The 21,880-nt window shown below is 35.6% G+C and overlaps 1 long non-coding RNA gene across 1 annotated transcript; it reads right to left on the bottom strand.

Moving 5' to 3' along the window:
• Positions 1 to 1,124: 1,124 nt before the first annotated feature.
• Positions 1,125 to 4,129, bottom strand: LOC128248062 (uncharacterized). The gene is made up of 2 exons (XR_008264329.2): positions 4,041 to 4,129; positions 1,125 to 1,190 (listed from the first exon to the last, which is right to left on the bottom strand). It is a non-coding gene; the product is annotated as an uncharacterized LOC128248062 (long non-coding RNA).
• Between the last annotated feature and the right edge of the window lie 17,751 nt (positions 4,130 to 21,880).

The following is a 21,880-nucleotide window of genomic DNA, read 5'->3' as shown; positions in this document are numbered from 1 at the left end:
TGTTAAAGTTGTCGTATTTCTGTAATTTCAACCAATCACTGACGTCTATTCAGCTGAATAGAGTTACTGCTGCCCGGTCATAAAAAATGTTATTCCCTGTGACATATTTCATCCGGTTTAATCGTAATTTATACGCATATATTGTTTATATAATAAATTACGCTGTGCGTATCTATGTGTGTAACAATTTTAGAGTTCGGATTCTAGAGTTAGGGTTAGTGTTACGGTTAGGGTTAACAGTCTAGTTAGGGTTAGGGGATTAATACGATACACACCGTTACAGCGCTAACTGTTTTCAACTGAATAGACGTCAGTGAGTAGTAGAAATTATCGAAATAAGACAATTTTTTACATGAAATAAATTCGAATAAAAACTTTTTTTCTGTTCTATAATACAAAATAGATAAGTATACGAAGTTTGAAAGTCTTTCGGTACCAAAAACACGACATAAAACATAAATGAAAACTAGTGCCCTCGTTTTGAACAAGATCCCAAAATTGATATTTAAAAATAAGCACTTTTTTTCCGTCTGCAGTCGGTCTTGTTAAGGGAAATAACTCAAACGTCAACGATCAGTTTTGCTCCCGCAGTGCTACTGCAGTCGTTGTCTTTCTGAAAAGTTTTAATTATTCATAAACAGCGACATCTATTTATACAATTACTAGTAAGAAATAAAGGAACAATGTTGTAAATGTACCATCATTTAAGACGCGTAAATATTTAATAGTCGGAGAAACAGCTTACAAAATCTCGTGAAAGTTGTGATTATTTTCTTCAAATTTTCCTTAATAATAAAATAAATGAATATGGTGGCGAGCTGGCAAGAACGTTAGCACGCCGGGCGAAAGCTTAGCGGTATTTCGTCTGCCGTTACGTTCTGAGTTCAAATTCCGCCGAGGTCGACTTTGCCTTTCATCCTTTCGGGGTCGATAAATTAAGTACCAGTTACCCACTGGGGTCGATGTAATCGACTTAATCCGTTCGTCTCTTCTTGTTTGTTCCCTCTATGTTTAGCCCCTTGTGGGCAAAAACGAAATAGGTATTTCGTCTGTCTTCATGTTCTGAGTTCAAATTCCGGCGATGTCGACTTTGTCTTTCATCCTTTCAGGGTCAATAAATTAAGTACCAGTCGCGTACCGGGGCCGATCTAATCGACTAACCTGCTCCCGGAAAATTTCGGGCCTTTTGCCTAGAGTAGAAAATAATAAAATAAATGAATCAACAGCAAAACCAGTATGAAGATAAAAAGGAATACAAACGGGTAGGTTTGGCCTCATCAAGGCAGCAATAACGCAGCAAACATGGACGCCATTTAACTTTTATTTGTGAAATGTGTTTAGTTTATTATCGATTTCAAAAGAGTTCCATTAAGTTCAATGAACATTCAAACTAAAGCAGTCAGGTTTTATAATAAAAGTTTAAGAATAGGAAGAGTGGGAAACTAATTGGAAATTTAATGTAAGTGGATTGTAGATCTATCGCTTTTAATGTAAAAAAAATTCTCACGAACCTTCAAATGCTGTAAAATATACTACTGCATATTCTCCTTTGTAATAGATTACGATCAAGAATTGAAGAAACTAGATAACCCACCCACCGCCACCCCACAACTTTTCGTGTTGACGAGTCCGGATTGTTCAGGGAAAAAAGAGCAACAGAAAATTTTTGCTGAGAAAATGAAATCACAAAGATATCAATTTGTGAAGTATACTTTGATGTTTGTACGACAGAAATGTGACTGGAGATTGCTAAGAGCCTATGCTTGAGTATCGGTTTCAAAAGTCCCTATAGCTGTACTGTGTTTTTAAAAATTTCCTCTACGGTAATATTTCAATCAAATAAGTAGGTAAACGTCCTCAAAAAATTATCTACTGAGAGGTTATCTCACAACATTTGTCGCATAATTCAGAGTTGCTGAAAAGATAATAAACTAGTTTCTTTTAATGTTCTCTTATCTTTAGATAGTGGTTAATTGATTTTAATGACTTAAATGATCATGTGAAATGCATTTTATTCATAGCCAAACATAGGTCAATGGAAACTACAGACTGGAACACCTGAAATTATGGTAGATGGAATCACTGTATATTTCTCAGCATGTGACAAAATCTATACGAGCAGTTTCGAAAACTTCCATGCATCCTGGTCCAGAGTTACTAGAAGCATCTGGTGTTTTGTATGGTATCAAATACATCATTGTATCTCACAGTTCACTACTCTTCCAGGAACTGTTTATAATGATTTTTTTTACAATTGCCGATAGATTTTCCTTTACAAAGAAGTAAACGTCGTGTCATTAACGCATCCTTTAACAAATTTGCGACATATATTCAAATGGGAAACACTTATTACAGCTATTTCTATTCAGTAGCAGATTCATATTTCAGCTTTGATGTAGTGATTAGTTGCAGATGGAATTAATTCCGGCGGTGAAATATTAACTGAAATTGATAATGGCTTCAACAATTAATACTGCCATTATTAAAACTAAAAACTGTACTATAAGCAAACACCATCCCCCCACCCCAAGAAAAAAAAACAACTTGTGGCAACAGAACGATTAAATATGTTGGCAAAATTCCACACGCCAGGGAAGGAACCCCCTCACCACACATATTAGTTGAAAGTACTGGCAAACAGAAGATAACGACAACATTCAAATCCACTATGTTTATTCTTTATTGCATTGATCAAACATACGAAAGAGTGCTGAAGAGTTCCTGGTTTAAAAATATTGCAAAACGCCTGGCTGGAGGCACAACCACCCGAATTCTTTTATAGGGCTTACAAAAACAGCAGGACCGCTCCAATAAGTGTATGAATCTAAGAGGGGAACATGTTGAATAAAATTATAATCAACTGATCCTACTGAATATTTACGCGAACCCAGGAGTTTTTCAGCTTCCCGTCATAAAGAATGCAAGGAACATATAGGTAGAACACCATTTTCTGTTATTCACGATGCAGAGTCAAACTAATAAGTTAAAGAAAGAATTGCATATATGATATCTATAAAGTGTCATGTCGAACACTAATGATATAGACGCTACTATCTCTTGAGTTCTGAAAAAAAAAAAATAACATTTAATATCTCTGAAGGAAAGGAAATCGTAAATATCTACGTTATAAAGTTTTGTGCGGTAGCGTATTAACGAATGAGGCGAATTATCTTCCTAGATTTCTATCAGAGATTCAGACAATTACAGCAGGAATTTCTTCAGAAACAATATACTGAGGATATGAAACTTTCGATGCTGCTATTGTTTGCGAGAACATTGACTCTCATTCAAATAATCTTAATAATATAAAGCTTCTTGAAATGGATGAATATCATGCTTATAAAAATGCAACTCCAAAATAATTATTTGAAATTTTGAGTGTCTTTGTGCTGCAATTGTGTAAGGAAAGAAAACTGAAACCGCAAGGGTCCTTACAAAAGTAGCTTCCTTGTTAAAAACAAACGTACCAAAAATAAAATGCCGTATGCCTAACGGACATTATGTAATTGGTTTAACATTTATTTAGTTGATGTGGAAGTTTAATCAAAAACGCATGCCTGAGATATTTTTTTATATTTTCTTGTTCTCTTTGCGAGTTCGTGTGCAAAATGTGTCAGTAATCCCTTTGAGTAGGTAACGTGGGTCTTACAACGCGATTTTCTGTAGTGCAGTTTTCAATAGAACGGCAACGTTGCAAAACGTATTTAAAACGCTTCATTGACAGCCTTGAGAAGTTAAACATACATCGGAAGCGGAGGGTTGGTATATTTATTTAATATGATTTGTCGAAATTCACTGACATTGTACACACGCGCAGGAAACATCGCATTCACGCACGTACGCGCGCACACACACACACGCATACCTGTATAAAATCTAACAATCAACTTCTAATAAATATATACTCTACTGAAAAAAAAAAAGGATTGTGTAATCTTTCAGTTTGATGTAAAATTCTTATGAACATTATACTTACATACATACGTACATAATTAAATACATACATACATACATACGTACATACATACATACATACATACCGTTATGTCTCAAGCTATTGCTGTCTAGCACCTTCGGATGATCTCTACTCGGCAGGTACTCAACTGTCAGTCCACTCCTACCACGATCAGACTACCTCTCTTTATATATATGTCTTCGTCGAGCCTACTTCTTCGTTTGGGGGCGTCCACACAACATATACATACATACATACATATGAGAAATTGAGAAATTAGGTATCTCAAAATGAGGAAGGAGAAAGTTAATTCGAAGACTACAGATCCAATCCACTTCTCGAATTGTAAAAGCCTGTAAAACCTTGAAGAAGTTTATCATTTAAATATATATAAGCATGTGTAGACTTGTAACTATATGCATAAGTATACGTACATAACACAAATCGGACAAATATGTACATATATATACATGCATACATACATACACACACAGAACATACCCTGTTGTTGATATTGAGATTCCAATGGATCTTGGTTAGAAACGGGCTTTCTCTATTGGCAAGAAATCTTGAAATAAACTGAATAGCATATGTACATATATACATACATACATTCATATATACATACATACATATATACATACATACACACAAATACATATATATTTTTCTACTCTACGCACATGGCCCAAATTTTTTGGGAAGGGGCCAGTCGATTAGATCGACCCCCGTATTCAACTGGTACTTAATTTATCGACCCCTGAAAGGATGAAAGGCTAGGTCGACCTAAGTCGAATTTATCTCAGAACGTAACAACAGAAGAAATACCGCTAAGCATTTCGTCCGGCACGCTACCGTTTCTTATTTCTTTATTGCCCACAAGGGGCTAAAGATAGAGGGGACAAACAAGTACACACAAAGGGATTAAGTCGATTACATCAACCCCAGTGCGTAAATGATTCTTATTTAATCAACCCCGAACGGATGAAAAGCAACGTCGACCTCGGCGGAATTTGAACTCAGAACGTAACGGCAGAGCATTTCACCCGGCGTGCTAAAATTTCTGTCAGCTCGCCGACTTATATACATATATATGAAATGAAGAGGTATAGATTAATTAATGTGTTTACCTTCCCAAATGAAAGGTCACGAGTTCGATTCTTGGCGGCGCGTTAAGTCGTAACCAAGAATTCTTACTTCACTTTGCAGCAGTCAACTCGGATGGGAAAACCTAATGCAAAGATACAGCCTTGTTACATTCTGTGTCACGCTGGATTACCCTCAGATCTACGTTAAAGGTACGCCTACCAGTGGAGTACTCTGTCATTTGCACGTTGATTTCAAGAGCTAACCTCTCCCGTTTATCACAACTCGGATCAACAGGAAGACTCGTCGTAAGCGACGGAGTGCCAGTTTCGTTTCTTTTTATTATACATACAAACATACGTACATGTATCTGCGCATATATATATATATATATATATATATATAAATATATATATAATATATTATAAAAAGAACTAGTTTGGTATCTCTAAGTGAGATTTATGTAATAACAGCAATGAATAAAATAGTTTATTGTCAATATGATGTGGCAGTCCTGCTAAGGAGTATGTTACTATATTTTAAGCCCAGGGAAACACACACACACACACACACACACACACACACACACACACATATATATATGTATATGCACATACATACAAATACAAACATGCGTATAAGTATCTGTGTGTTTATATATATATATATATATATATATATGTTATATATATATATTTACACACACACACACACACACACACACACACACACACACACACACACACATATATATATATATATATATGTGTGTGTGTGTGTGTGTGTGTGTGTGTGTGTTTGTGCATATGATTATGCTGGCCTAAGTCCGTTGCTTATGTTTTATAAACAAAGCAGAATTACACCCAGTCAAAAAAATCAAACAGTTTATTTTACAGTCTGCATCTAAGTAAATATGTATGATATAAACATTGAATTTCATATTTTTCGGAAAACCATATCAGATTGATTGATGACCTTTTTCCAAAATTAATTTTATCTTATTTCCAGCTTTTATTCCACCCATATAATTTGCTTTAATATGTTATTATTTGAAATACGATATTCTAAATATTTTTTCCCCTTATCTCTGTTCCGTAAAAATCTATAAAAATACATCCGGGATATAAACATAATTTAATACTGCGTATGATGTGAATCTATAATATCTCTCATAAAATTAATCTACTCGTTTTTAAGTTCTTTTGCTATTAGTTGTATTTATCGCTCACCGATTTATTTACTTTGGTATCGTTGAGTGATCAAAATATTTACAAGTTAACAACTAGCGCACTTTATCACATAAGAATCATCTTCTTGTATTCATTGACATCTGATGATTATTGGAATATTTTTCTATTAATATAATCAGTTGTACATAGAGAAAAATATAAGCAATAAAACGTTAAAATATTGGGAGCCAAGGAGTGAATATTAATATGATACTTCGAGGTACTAGAAATAAGAGGTACATGTTTCACAAGGCACACCTTATTGCACCCTAAAAAAAGATAGAGTATGTTATATCGTAGTCTTAGATATAAATACAATGTATACGCAAAATACATATATGCCTACATCCATATATATACATTTCTATATCTCCCTTTCTCTCTCTCTCTCTCTCTCTCTCTCTCTCTCTCTCTCTCTCTCTCTTCTCTCTCTCTCTCTCTGTATATATATATATATATATATATATAATATAGATTTAATTAAAAGATTAAATGTGGTACATAAAATGTTTGTGACACCAGAATTTGGTAGGGTAAAAACCAAAAACAAAATCAAAAGATTTGGTGAATAAAATTTGAAGAAAAGCAACAAAAATTCAATAGGTTATAGCAGTACGTACGTTTCGTACAAGCTCCATTTATTCATGTAGTGAGAACACTACATAGAATGTACAATGAAAATGTACTCCTCAGCTCTCCTGACGATTTCCCATTTAAGATTAAAATCTGTCCATCACTACTTAATCTACCTTCCTCTAAATTTGAAATTACTACTATCCCTCCAATTAGATTATATAAAATTTAAATTCTTGTTTGATTCACTAAGTCTGTTGAACAGCAGCATAGTCGAGATGGTATGTCTTCTTCTCTTACTCTTGTTTTTTTGCACACATCTTCAAAATGTCTTTCTAAAATGAAATTCCATTATGCAGCTGAGGAGTACATTTTCATTGTACATTCTATGTAGTGTTCTCACTACATGGATAAATGGAGCTTGTACGAAATATATATATATATATAATCATGATAATAATATTAGGGATAAAAATCCAAATTTACAGGTAAAAACTCTTAATTTAATGTATCAAAAATTAAAATTAAATTTTAAGTTTCACAGTATATAATATATAAATATATAATTTAAAGAAAAGAACCACAGTTCCTGAACTCATCCATGGAAATCCACTGTCACATATAGAAAAATTTAATAAGTAAATACACTAAAAAGAACTATAATAAAATAGAAAGTAGTGATTATTAAAATTTTAATAATTGTTACTTTGTATTTTATTATAGTTCCTTTTAGTGTATTTACTTATAAAATTTTTGTATATGTGACTGTGGATTTTCGTGGATCAGTTCAGGAACTGTGGTTCTTTTCTGTAAATTATATATATATATATATATATATATATATATATAGATATATATATATGTGTGTGTGTGTGGAATTTAATTATTTGTTTCTTTTCCGACAATTTTCATCGGAACTGCCGTTGTGTTTCATACAAAAAAATTCATTTTTAAAGTGGCTTGTAAGAAAGACTTCGTCATGATGCGTATTTGAATAACCGCTGGTGAGCCTAACAGGAATGAAATATGGAAATCAATACAGACTATGAATATAAGTCAGCATTTACTATTTCTTTATTTTAAAATATTCTACGTTAATGATTATGTTAAACTACAGAGAAGCCTATGTTGCTAAAGTTGTATATAGTAACGTTCATTTAAACAGATTTCCAATAGCTTTTGAGAAGATATCTGCAATATATAAATATGCATTCACACTGGATTTAAAGTTTCAGCCGATCTAAATTTCCTTTGAATCTAGAATAGATAATATTAATGCATGATCTATGGATTCTTGAGCATTTCATGTCAGAATATATTTCGCCTACCGTGGCTGTACATTCGATGGAATTAATGACAAAATAACTGCAGTATAATGCAAGAAGGTGGGTAAAAGTTGCATTTAAATGGTGCCATTGGAGACATTGGAGTGTGTACGCTGTTATCTTCAATTGCATTTAATTACATACAAGCTCCTCTCATTGACTGACACATTATCATTAGGCTTCCTTTGTCTTGAGCTCACTCTTCTGCTTAATACACACGTGTAATTCATACTCTCCCCTCACCTCTCTCTCTCTGTTACATTTAAATACGCATGTATACTTACATACATAAACATAAAATATGACATCGCATACCTATGTATACCTCACCTACGTGCTATGTATCTACCTACCTACCTACCGACCAACTGACTTACATATAGTTATCTATATATGTGTATGTGTGTGTGTGTGTGTGTGTGTGTGCGTGTAGGTATATATCGTATATTACTACATTCTCATACAGATATATGTATACATATATAACGATATATTCATGCATACATGCCTGTCTACCTATCTACAAATATATGTGTGTGTAATTATATATATATATATATATATATATATATATATATATATATATATATATATATATATATGTGTGTGTGTGTGTGTGTGTGTGTGTGTGTATGTGTGTGTGTGGTGTGTATCTTTTATGGATTTCAACCAGAGGGTGAGGCCATGTTGGTGCACCACCTTCACTGCATCTGGTTTTTTTGTTACAGTGTTGCTTCTGGTGAAGTAGCGTGTTGGACGTTGCCTCTCTTCTTTGTGCCCCTTGCCGTGATGTTGGTTCATCCAGCATCGCAGATAAAAAAATCTGTGTAGACGGTTTTTGAAGACTTACCTGTAAACAACTTGTAGATCCCAGACGTTCTGTGGTAGGAGATTTAAAATTTATGATCCCTGAATCAGAAGCTCTTAAAATGTTGGGTGTATGTCCTCAATGGAGAAAATGGGACCAGTAGCGCAGTGCCACCCAGTTCGGGGATTGTTGTAGATTTCGATTCCAAAATGTGGAGGTAGACTCTCCATTATTTTCCATATGTATAACACAGCATATCTCTCACATCTGCTCTCGAGGGAGCAGAGTTCCAGCTCTTTCAGCCTCACCCAGTAGCCCATGTGTTTTACTGAGTCTATCTTCTTTGTGTAGTGGCGTTGGGTCACTTCTATTTCCGCAATTAGTATTACACTCTGAGGGGACCACAGTTGGGAGCAGCAGTCCAGACGACCGAGGACAAAGGTTTTTCAAAGCAGAAGCATTGTGTCTCTGTCTCTGGTCCGGAAGGAGCTAAGGATCCAACCTGCCACCCGCCTGCACATTGTTACGATCTGAGCAATGTGCATATTGAAAGTTGCGTCGTTGCCCATGCTGATTCCCAGGTCACGCACCGACTCTAACTCTGGAATTGGATTGTTTGCGGGCCGATAGCGTAGTGCTTGAAATTTTCAGCCATTGAACTGCTTATTATTCTCATCAGCCCATTTATATATTGCGTTCTGGTCATTATGTAGTCCCAAGATCCCTGAATGCCTGCGATACTTTTGTATCATCGGCGTAGCTGGTGACTGTGGATGATTCTATGGATGAGACCAAGCGTTGTTCCCTTGAGGACTTCACTGTACATTGGTGTCACTTCAGAGAGAGCACCATTTGCTGTGACAGCCTGACTTTTGCCTTTCAGGAAATCATGCAGCCATTCTCCCACACTACTAGCCATACAGAAGTCACGAAATGTGTGATATATCATCCAATGGTACACTTTGTCAAAGGCCTTGGCAAAGTCGAAATATATCACATCCACATTTGAATGGTTGAGCCGTTGTTTTAGTCCCCAGTCGAAGTGCTGTAGTAGCTGCGTTAGTCTACCGTGTTGCGTGTCTGTAAGCAAGCCACTTCCCACTAGGAACGTGGTCTGTCTTTTTCTGACAATGCGTTCCAGCATCTTGATGTGTGAGGTCAGAGAGATAGGTCAGTAGTTTACAGCATCGGCTCTGCTTCCTCCTTTGTGGACAGGGCAGATTATTCCTTTTTTTAACGTTTGAGGAAATATACCGCACTCAAGGGAAATGTATATATATATATATATATCAGAGTTAATAATATAGAATAGCACATCCTTAATTGAGGATTACATCATACAAAGACTGTTACTTGTTTTTATTACCTAAGTATTTTTAGATAAAATAAATGGCTCATTATACCCCTCGGTGCTTATCGGTTCGATTTCACTTCCTAGCCGATGTGAGAATATAGAAAATTTTTTAACCGCAAGATAGTTTAAAGCAATATAATAGGTGCTCCTACATTTTGTTGCACATTGTGAGGAGAGACAGCTGTCGAAGAAAATTCAGAATGGGTAGTTGTCAGCACCATTTCTCTCAACTACTAAAGTATAAAATGACTTATGTAATCTGGATCAGCTGTCAAATGTTGGCAGCATTAACATCCTGCACAATGTTATCTTCTAAACGGAGGATGGCACAATCACTAAGCTATGCATCGATTCTATAAATATCTGAGGGGCTAGCATAAAGTTTCAACAACATTTCTTAAGATAAGTCTCCACTTTTTAGAATCTTGTTATCTCCATGCTAAATGTGAATATATAATTGAAATATTGTTCTTAGTTGAAGCAGAACTTTTACAAAGTAGGTTGTATTTAGTGCTATGTTAATACTAGCAGTATGATAAAGCGTGTCTCTTAGTTTGCTAATATTGTTTTTATTTTGATATACATTCAACACATAAACACACGCACAATGTGAGATGAGAGACATATATTACCTGAAATGACCAGAGGGCGAGATTGAAATTCCACGCATAATATTTTATTTAAGTTTCTAAGATTTAAATAGAATATTAGAATTACACATTTGAAGAGATGGTACGTGGTTTCAAATGAAACTGAGAAAGGTTAGTTGCCAGCACAGTTAATCTCTACTACTATAATATGAAATGACTTACGTAATGAGGATCAGGCTGGTAGCGGCCGAATGTTGGTAGCATTAACATTCTGCAGAATCTTAACTCCAAACGGAGGATGGCACGATCACCAGCTTTCTGGAACACCACTGCCCGACGAACGGAACGTGAAACTCTGAGTAGAATTCCTTTGTGATGTTTCGTGATACGTTGCAGCTTTAATAATAATGTCTGTATATACACTAGCTGGCCCTGTGCCATTAAAAAATGACGGCTAATTGTAGAATTTTATATATATAAATATGGCACAAAACTAAGTTTTTTAGTTTACTAATTCTTTTATTGTGGAGGCGTAATGGCCCAGTGGTTAGGGCAGCGGTTTTCGCGGTCGGAGGATAACGGTTTCGATTCCCAGATGGGTTCTGTGTGTGTTTATCGAGCGAACACACGTAAAGCTCAACGAGGCTCCGGCAGGGGGGTGGCGACCCCTGTTGTACTCTTTCGCCCAAACTTTCTCTCATTCTTTCTTCCTATTTTTTTAATAAAGCTGCGATGGACTGGTGTCCCATGCAGCTGGGGGAAGGGACACATACGCCATAGAACCTGGGAAACCGGGCCCATGATATATTATTGAACTTATAAAGCAAAATACACCGAATATGCTCTTTTGTCACTTCCATTATAGCTTTGAAAACAATAACTGTTAAAACCGAACTGCACTCTCCAAAATTACATTGAGAATAAGTAAAAGGTAAAATTATTACCTGTTTTATAGCAAGTTGATACAGGTAGTTTATACCGTTCGGTCTCGACTAAGCAATTGAATTTATTCAGCATGAGGGTCGTGCGTCTTTCCAGTAGTGGTAGGATACTGTGCATCTCGTTGTGTTCGAAGGTTATAAAGGACCTCCCCTGTTCGAAGGTTATAAAGGACACAGGTTTCGTGTGTCACATAGCTAGCTAGAGGCGATGGCTTCTTGGAGCTAATTCACGGCAGCTTTCGTCCTAATTTTGTGACTGCCATGTTGGCTTGGCGATAACTATTAATTTCCAGTACCGCTGCCGTAGTCGCCTTTAGAGAGACTTAGAAATATTAATAACTCTATTTCTGAAAACCAGTGGATAGATTCCACTGAAATTAGATAAATAACCTTCGAACAGACAGTCAGTAGCGCCGCCTGGCTGGAGCTTGGCTGCTCTGCATTGACAAGGGGCAACACCCTGAAACTAGTCTAGTCTGCAGATGCCAAACCAGTAAGGGGAAGCTGCTGACCTCCCCTGTTCGAAGGTTATAAAGGACACAGGTTTCGTGTGTCACATAGCTAGCTAGAGGCGATGGCTTCTTGGAGCTAATTCACGGCAGCTTTCGTCCTAATTTTGGGACTGCCATGTTGGCTTGGCGATAATTATTAATTTCCAGTACCGCTGCCGTAGTCTCCTTTAGAGAGACTTAGAAGTATTAATAACTCTATTTCTGAAAACCAGTGGATAGATTCCACTGAAATTAGATAAATAACCTTCGAACAGACAGTCAGTAGCGCCGCCTGGCTGGAGCTTGGCTGCTCTGCATTGACAAGGAGCAACACCCTGAAACTAGTCTAGTCTGCAGATGCCAAACCAGCAAGGGGAAGCTGCTGACCTCCCCTGTTCGAAGGTTATAAAGGACACAGGTTTCGTGTGTCACATAGCTAGCTAGAGGCGATGGCTTCTTGGCTTCTTGGAGCTAATTCACGGCAGCTTTCGTCCTAATTTTGGGACTGCCATTTTGGCTTGGCGATAATTATTAATTTCCAGTACCGCTGCCGTAGTCTCCTTTAGAGAGACTTAGAAGTATTAATAACTCTATTTCTGAAAACCAGTGGATAGATTCCACTGAAATTAGATAAATAACCTTCGAACAGACAGTCAGTAGCGCCGCCTGGCTGGAGCTTGGCTGCTCTGCATTGACAAGGGGCAACACCCTGAAACTAGTCTAGTCTGCAGATGCCAAACCAGCAAGGGCAAGTTGCTGACCTCCCATGTTCGAAGGTTATAAAGGACACAGGTTTCGTGTGTCACATAGCTAGCTAGAGGCGATGGCTTCTTGGAGCTAATTCAAGGCAGCTTTCGTCCTAATTTTGGGACTGCCATGTTGGCTTGGCGATAACTATTAATATATATATATAAATAATAATAAAGGAGTTACGACGCAAAAATGTATAAATTCAAAAGAACATATTTATCTTCTTCAACATATATTTCAGTATAAAGAATTCATTAAGATGCTTAAATCAAAATTTCTTTACACATCATTCAGGAACAGATATAACATCAGAAAAAATACATCCCGTTTAAAAACACAAACCATTCATGGTGAAAAAATTTCACAATTACAAAAAACGAACAAAATTATATATATATATATATGTGTGTGTGTGTGTGTGTGTGCGTGCGAAAAAAATTCACAATTACAAAAAACGAACAAAATTATATATATATATATATATGTGTGTGTGTGTGTGTGCGTGTGTGCGTGTCTGTGTGTTTGTGTGTGTGTGCGTGCGTGTGTGTGAGTGCGTGAAGAAAACTAGGAATAATTTGATGCGAATAATGAAAATGAGAAATTTTCATAGTAAAGTTTAAAGAACAGCAGTGAAATAGGAAACGAAAGAATGAATTGCTGACCTCACATTTGCCATTTCTTCGTTTCAAAATTCCCTTCTGATAAGAAATATATCCTATAACAAATATAGCTTTATATTTTCGCCTGCCATATGTAATTGTTGCATCTTAGTTTTAAACGAGAATAATAGCTTCCCTCCTACAATGTCCGCTGCCAATTCACATGGTTCTCCTCGGTCTCTTATCGAGCTACTGATCAGCCACTAGACGTTCACCTTAGTGTCACACAATAAATAGTTATAACCAAAGTTGATTGAGTTATTGATTTACTGCAGCAAACCGAAGTAAGTTAAGAACAACGAGGTCAAGTACAAATAATTCTATCAAGAGCTTAGACACAAGCATTTACTCTGAAATATTATTTTCCTTATGTATTCAATATCTAATCAAATTTATCGAAGCAAGACATCAAGCTATTCAAAATAAATTCCTTATACCATCCGAGAGTTATTTTATGAATGCCCACTTGGCAGGTCAGCAAACGAAAGCAATGATGATTGGCATTGTCCAATAACATTTCTTAAAAAAAAATTCTTTCTGAAACTGAAACCTTGCTAAGTAAATATGTGGCAATTAGCCAAAGACTGCTGTCACCCATCCAAGAATTCTCAACTTACCTATGTTGGTTTTCGATATTTTTCCTTTCACTCTTTATTTAACATGTCTCACTTTTTTTTCTTTCTGATGTGATATCGCCCTGCATAAATAAAAAGCAATACATTCGTTGACACAGTATATCTTAGTATTATTTAACAGATATTTTCTGATTTCTTCTTCAAATCTGCAATGTTTTTCCAACGTCTCATCTGATTTAGAATGGTAATATAGCTATAGCATCGTATCACCGTGTCGCCTTGACGATGTGTTACTGTTTTGCGGTGGGGTTACGGGGAAAGCAAATGAGAGGTCTGCAGCGTGTAGATAGCGATCGATACTAAGTTATGTGTGTAGGCATGTCATATGACCCTCATATGACGTAATCCAAAAGACTCTGCAACATGTTAATTGGCGTAGGAAACATACGAACATCTCTGCTGCGGCAGAGAATTAAAAGTTACATATCTTCTTCTTTTTATAAAATTAAGTTCAGTGGCGTGTACCAGATATGTTACCCGAGATAATCTGGCTGAAACGTGAAATCTTGACAATAATAAAGCAATTGCCAAATGTGATAATAGGAAATCTCAGACGTTTCCGCCAAACAGACTAATATCAATATTGTTATCAGACTGGCGTATGAATTGTCTCATTAGTTGCAATGCGGAAGTTTATCTTATTATTAGGTAGCTGTAGGTGTTTAGTTGTTGATGATTTTAGTTTCATCACCTTTCCGCCTCTTTCATTATGCCCTAAGATTGTAAGAGTAACTATGTCGATATGTGGCACAATAAATTGTGTAAACTAGTTTTGTTTTATTCATCAAGTTACCATAACAACAAACCAGTTTTGTTGAAACTTGATGAATAAAGCAAACAAGTTACCAACATATTGCAAAACTTTTGAATCAAGACAATAACAGCAGTTTAATATATATTCTGTGAAAAGTGTCATGATTTTTGTTTCCCAGAGAAAATTTAATTTCCGTTTAGAAATTCTATTTCCTTCAACTCGTTTCAAATTTCGAGTAATTTATTTCCGTTGTTTTTGAACGTTTCCTACTTAACATACATGTTAAGGAGTCTCCATCCTTGGAAGCGAGTACAGGTGTTTCAACTAGCATGATAATTAATAATCCGTACCATTCAAAATGCCTCGCCTTACGTTTCCAGTAAGCCGTGTGGTAGTGGCGTAATGTAAATGCAAATAAATTTTAAACTTGAGGGTACGTTTGACAGTTACAAATGATTTAAGAGCACGGAAAGGGACATCTGAAGATATATACTATTGTTATTATGCGGTTTATAGTATTCTAGATGGAAGCAATTGGTCAAAAGGAAACGGTGAGAGTTAATACTGAAATATTGAAATGCTGGATTTATTTGCACCTTCAGCCCAGGTGGTAATAAGGAAAATGTTGGAAGTACAAGCAATGATTTTCATTGCAGTATACGCTCTAATAGCACTCTGAAATGCACATATAATACAGTACTATGATTTTCCATTCCCATTAGTTAATCTCTGTCTATCTTTCAGTATGTATAAACTTATAATTGTATACTGGTGTATATATATATATATATATATATATATATATATATATATATATATATATATATATATCTATATCTATAGGGAGAATTCACAAAAAAAAAGAACAAAAACAAAAGACGAAGGCTGTAGGTGTAGAAAACAAACAGATGTATTAGTTTAACGTTCTGGAAGTGAAAATGATTTTAACGTTTCGAGCTTACGCTCTTCCACAGAAAGAAACACAAAAAGAATGTGTAGGAGGTAAATAGACACTTTTAATTTTCAAAATTTCTCATCTAAATGTCTTAATAAGTTTTCAGCGGTGTAGAATTTAAAAGGTATTTATTCTTTTTCATTCCAGGTGCCGTTAAATTAAACAATTGCGAAGAGTAACCATACCACACAAAAACATTTCAGAAGAACTGTCAGATTTTCAAAGAGGTCGTATTTTTGGGCAATCTGAGACTGGTCGTAGCCAGCGAAAAATTGCCGAAAATCTTCAAATTCCTGTTGCTACTGTTAATAGAATTGTAGTGCAATTCGAAAACCAAAGAAAAGAATCAACAGAATCTCGTCCCGGCCGTCCTGGGTTCGAAGAAACGAAGCTACGCTGTTTGAAGATAATTGTGGAAAATGAACCCCGTTCGAAGGCTTCTGACATTGCAAAACGACTAGAAGTTAGTCCTAGAACGTGTGTTACATATCTGCATAAGCCTGGGTATTATGGACGAGCAGCAAGAAGAAAACCTCTCCTTCAACTAATTAATGTCATGAAAAGAAAGAAATGGGCTAAGAAGATGTCTGAAAAATCCAGTTCATTTTGTGATAGAGTGATTTTCTAAGATGAATCCAGGTTTGCATTATTATCAGACAGTGGACATGTTTGGGTCTGGAGGCTTCCCAATCGAGAATTTGATTTGAAACGACTCTCCAACCAACTGTGAAACATGGTGGTATCTCTGTGATGGTATGCTAAGCTATCACCAGCAATGGCCATTCTGAGCTGATCGAATGTATTGGAACCATAAACTCTGAAAAATACATCGAAATACTACTACTATGTATTCAGACGATAACATAACGAAAAATGAGTTTTTATTCATGGAAGATTGGGCACCATGCCACACAGCAAAAAGGAATCAACAATAGCTGACTGAAAATGGGATCAAAAAGTTTCCTTGGCCGAGCCAATCTCCTGACATGAACCAAATTAAAAATCTTTGGAGCATACTCGATAGAGCTATACAAAAAACTTAACAGAAACCTAAATCTAAAGATGAATTGTTTCGATTGTTGCGTAAAAAGTGGGCAGAAATTCCACAAGAGATAATTACAAAGCTCTTGAGTCCAATGTCAGAAAGAGTTTCTCAATTAAAACCTGCAAAGTGAATGTCAACTAAATACTAAAGTATGTAGTCCTACCTATAAATTACATTTCAATTGTTCGCTTTGCGTATTAAATAAACGATATTGAAAATTAAACGTGTCTGTTTACTTCCTGCATGTCTGTGTATTTATATAAGGTTCATAAGTAAGATTGCATTAGAGAGAAGAAGAGAAGGGGTGAATGTGTATGTATGTGTACTCTCAATATTATTAAGCTGTTGAACGAATCTTCTACTCTCCATACTTTAGCAATGTCTGCTTGGATCATTTGTGTAGGCTTATATGTTCACAATGTCCTCCTCCAGTGAACATTTTGAATTTCTAGTATTCATTTTGTATACCACTATCTTTATCAAAGTTGTTTTCTTGAAGCTGGAACACCAAACATTGTCACCACCTTTTGCAAATTTTGGGCGCTTCTCGACGCCTAATGTCAGGTTTAAACATCTGACATCAGTTTCCACCTCACCACATTTTTTTTAGCAAAATATTTAATATACTGGATATTTTCTCGAAGTATTATAGATATTTTATGGGTAATGCCTTAATCTTCTCCAAAGTATTATTGCAAATTCAATCATCCTAATAACAAAAACAAAGCTGATTGGATACTGAGCCAGCAAGTAGTTTAAAATATCCGGGGAATACACAGGGCCTGGAGGTGTATTCATGTGTCACCTTACACGTTTACACGAACAATACAACGCCTGATACTCTAATATTGTATAATATGCATTAAATGTTTCAGTGGTTGCTATTGGCAGGAATAAATTAAGAATAGGTGCATATTAATTAGAAACATTAAAATATTTAGTGGAATCTTGGGGACTTGCGTTGTGGTCAGCTGCCAGATAGCTCCTGGCCGCTCTCTCACGATTTCTCTGAATGTCGTTTATTCTCTTACTCATATAAGGAAAAGAGAAAGCAGGACGAGAAAATCTGCAAAATAGTAGATTTAAAACCTTAGAGTAATTACATTGATTTCTTTTCCGTTCTGAAAGCAAAACTCACCAGAATCCACTCAACCTTTCATCTAGTCACAGGTAATACATTAACGTACCATGCATGCACAGGCGGATTTTGTTCTTCTCCTCCCATATAAATTCGTTCGTGATGGTTGTACTGATGGGAGAAATCAATATAACAATATAAAATAAAAGATAAAAGGACACTGAGGTGTTACATAAATAGGGATTAACGAGACAATTACTAGAAATCGCTTCAAAGAAAGTAACCATTCCCTATCGTATGAACATATCAACTGAGGGTTATTTTCTATCAGAAATGAAAACTTTTGATCATACATGTCGAGATGCCATTAGTCACCTAATGGGAATAACATAAAGCTACCTCGCCTTTCAAACACGTTGACCGATTGGAACATACGTTCCGGCATTAGGCTTAATTTGTTGTTGTTAGTTCTTTTCCAGATCCAGATAAATCTTGATCGGACGGTCGAAAATAAAATGTATTCCAGTGGTCACAACCGCTTCTCTGTAAAATTATATGAAAGACGATATTATATAATGTGCGTTTCATGGATATATTTGTTAATATGGTATATGTGGCTGGACAAATTCTCCAGATTGATCTCATTTTTGGAGAGAGCTTTCTTGTTAAGTTTTCAGTATGATCTCTCTATTTTCCACCTACTGCCACTTTAATATGCACGAAATATTTTATCCTTCGGTGTAGATATGCAATTCTTTTGTTTTTTATATATAGTCTCACCGAAGCATAATGGTTTTGTACAAACTTTTACATTATTAGATTAAGTATCATAACAACATCTCAAGATGGCATAATCACATATTCCAAGGCATCAAGCTACATGAAATGATTGGCGCATTCAAATAGTCCTTAAGTATGCAATATATGTCATGCAGACATATGCACCGTAGTATGGGTTTTGTCGAGAGAAAATATCTACATGGACATGTATTCTTCAAAATACAATACACTCACACACACACACACACACACACACGTATATGAACGTATTAATAATGATAAGGAGAACGGAGATATTTCACATCCATAATTTTATTTAACAGTTATTTACGGTATCCTGGTCCAGTAAAGGATACTGTAAATACCTGTTGAATAAAACTTTGGATGTGAGAAAACTCCGTTCTCCTTATCATTTTTATTACTATTACATACTCTACAGAAAGTATGCAGTCCTGAATAAGATACTCGGTTTTCCCAAGCGAGAATAGTTACCAGAGCGTATCGCTTATTGTTTGCTCGGCTATCACAAAACGACCGTTCTGGTTAGCCGGCATTTGAAACCGAATGAAGAGGAAACGTGGTAAACGGCAGGATAGCATATCACTTTAAACTCAAATATATATAAACGAGGCTGTGTTTTCCAATAATCGTCGCAGCAGTGTTTCATGAGAATGACATACTCATTTCACCCTAATTGGAGCTTTCAATATCGTGCACCCAGAAATAATGTTTGTGCTTCAAAATATATGAAACAATAGCAGTAAGTTGCAGGAATGCCATACGCATCATGCTCAAATTGAGACTAAGCAATGCCTTTCATCACTCTGTCACTTGGTTAGACGAAATTCCTGGTTCGATATATAGGAAAAAGCGAGTAATACCTTTCCACTTATATTGATGGATGTTTTTGGTTTCCGCTCACCGAAAGACGACAGTAGAACGCATTACATTGTAAAAGTATCCAAATAATTTCTCCCTTTAGTGTTGGTCATATATGCCAAACAATCAAGTTATATGAAACGCTTAGTAAATTCACAGACTTCAGGTATTTTGGTGTGACACTGCGTTTTAGACAACATGATATATGCCTGGCTTTGATATCGGTTAGAGCGGTATGTATTGTCATTAGATTTTAAAATGGCAATATCACAGCATTTATAGTGATGACACGTTTGAACTTCATACTTATTTACATGTCTCAATTCAATGCATCACATCCTACATGGGGCAGTGGATTCAAATGTATTTAGTTGACTGTACCTAGCCGAGCACCTAATGCTTTTTAGTAGTTAATCATTGTTAGTCAATTGCTAAATTATAATAATGATATGAACAGAACGCAACGCGAAACATACATTTAACCAGTAAACATTAACACAGACACACTGTCAGGCACACATATATATCATAACAATTCGGTAGACGAATAATTCCTTTGATCACTGGAAACCTACAGTTGAAAAAATGTTCCAAGACACAATGCATTATGACAGAGCTCGAAATCATACGAATGCGAATGCTGAAAAAAACTTTATTAACAACGCAGATGTGTCCTTAACGTAATACTATGAGTATATTAAAATTGTCCCTTTTACATAACATGCGAAACATTTAGCTTGCAAATATAAAAGTAAAGAAGTACAAGTGCGTGTATAAAGTATATTTGTTATATTTGGCAAATATCCTGTCAAGGAATGTGAATGTCATTGTATAGATATGTAAACAGAGTGAAGTTTATTTCACATTAATAATACACAAGTCTTAGAAGAAATTTAAGAGTGCAGAATGAAAATTATTTCACCATATATTTAAATACTATTACTAACTACTAACAAGTTACAGAAGTGGTTGTGCTGTAGGAAATTTGCATCACCTAACACAGATTCAAGTGGAACTTGGAGGGTGTGAGCCTGTAGTGCGTTCAATATATATCTTTCATATAAATTAGTGTACGACTTTAAACACAAAAGAGGTGACCTTAACAGGACACCTTGCATGCTGGAAAGGGCAGCTAAATTCCAACCACGAATAAGAATAATTTCAAATTATTTATATAGTGTATATATATATATATATATATATATATATATATATATATATATATAAATTAAGGTACTCAGAAACCTGGATGTTTGTACGTTTACAGATTTTTATTAATGTCACATATTAAATGAAGCGCTTTTCACCTAGTCGTGTAGGTTTTTCAAATTGTTTAAACAATTTGAAAAACCTACACGACTGTACATCACCTCCAAACCTTCAAATATATATATATATATATATATATATATATATATATATATATATATATATATATATATATAATGACACCAAGGCTTTTATTGCTCTGCTTCTATCTACTTCTTTTCTCCACTGTTAAGAGAGTCCGAAGCAAAAAGAAGAAAAAACGATTAGGGATGGCAAGAAGAATGTTGCGCTTTATTTGATAACCAGTTGATCTAGCAACCGTGCTCTGATATCAGTGAGGGGGCCGGTGCGTATTCATGCCGTCGGGAGGTAGTCCCGGAAATAGCGCGCATTCGCTCCTGATGACCCCATACACTTGATGTCTTCCGGTATGAGGAGCTTTCGACTAGTAACACTTGCATGTGCAAGTTGTTTGAAGAACATGCATGTATTCGTCTGCATGTGCGCGTCAGTGTTGAACATTCTACACCATCTTAATTATTCGCTTGATTTATTAATTTATTTATTAACCAAGAAAAAATAAAAACATCTTAGCAAAGAAATAACTCAATTTTAACTCAGTAGGAATATGTACCTGCGTGTTCTTGAGAATGGAAGACGTGATGAATGTTTTTCTATTAGATAATCAACTGGTAGTGAAAAGCTCTTGAGAATTAATTTTCGG

Source organism: Octopus bimaculoides, chromosome 6 (assembly GCF_046866305.1).
Source record: "Octopus bimaculoides isolate indiv1 chromosome 6, ASM4686630v1, whole genome shotgun sequence".
Taxonomy (NCBI): domain Eukaryota; kingdom Metazoa; phylum Mollusca; class Cephalopoda; order Octopoda; family Octopodidae; genus Octopus; species Octopus bimaculoides.
Note: the sequence above shows the minus strand (reverse complement) of the source record. Positions and strands in the feature narration are given on the sequence as shown.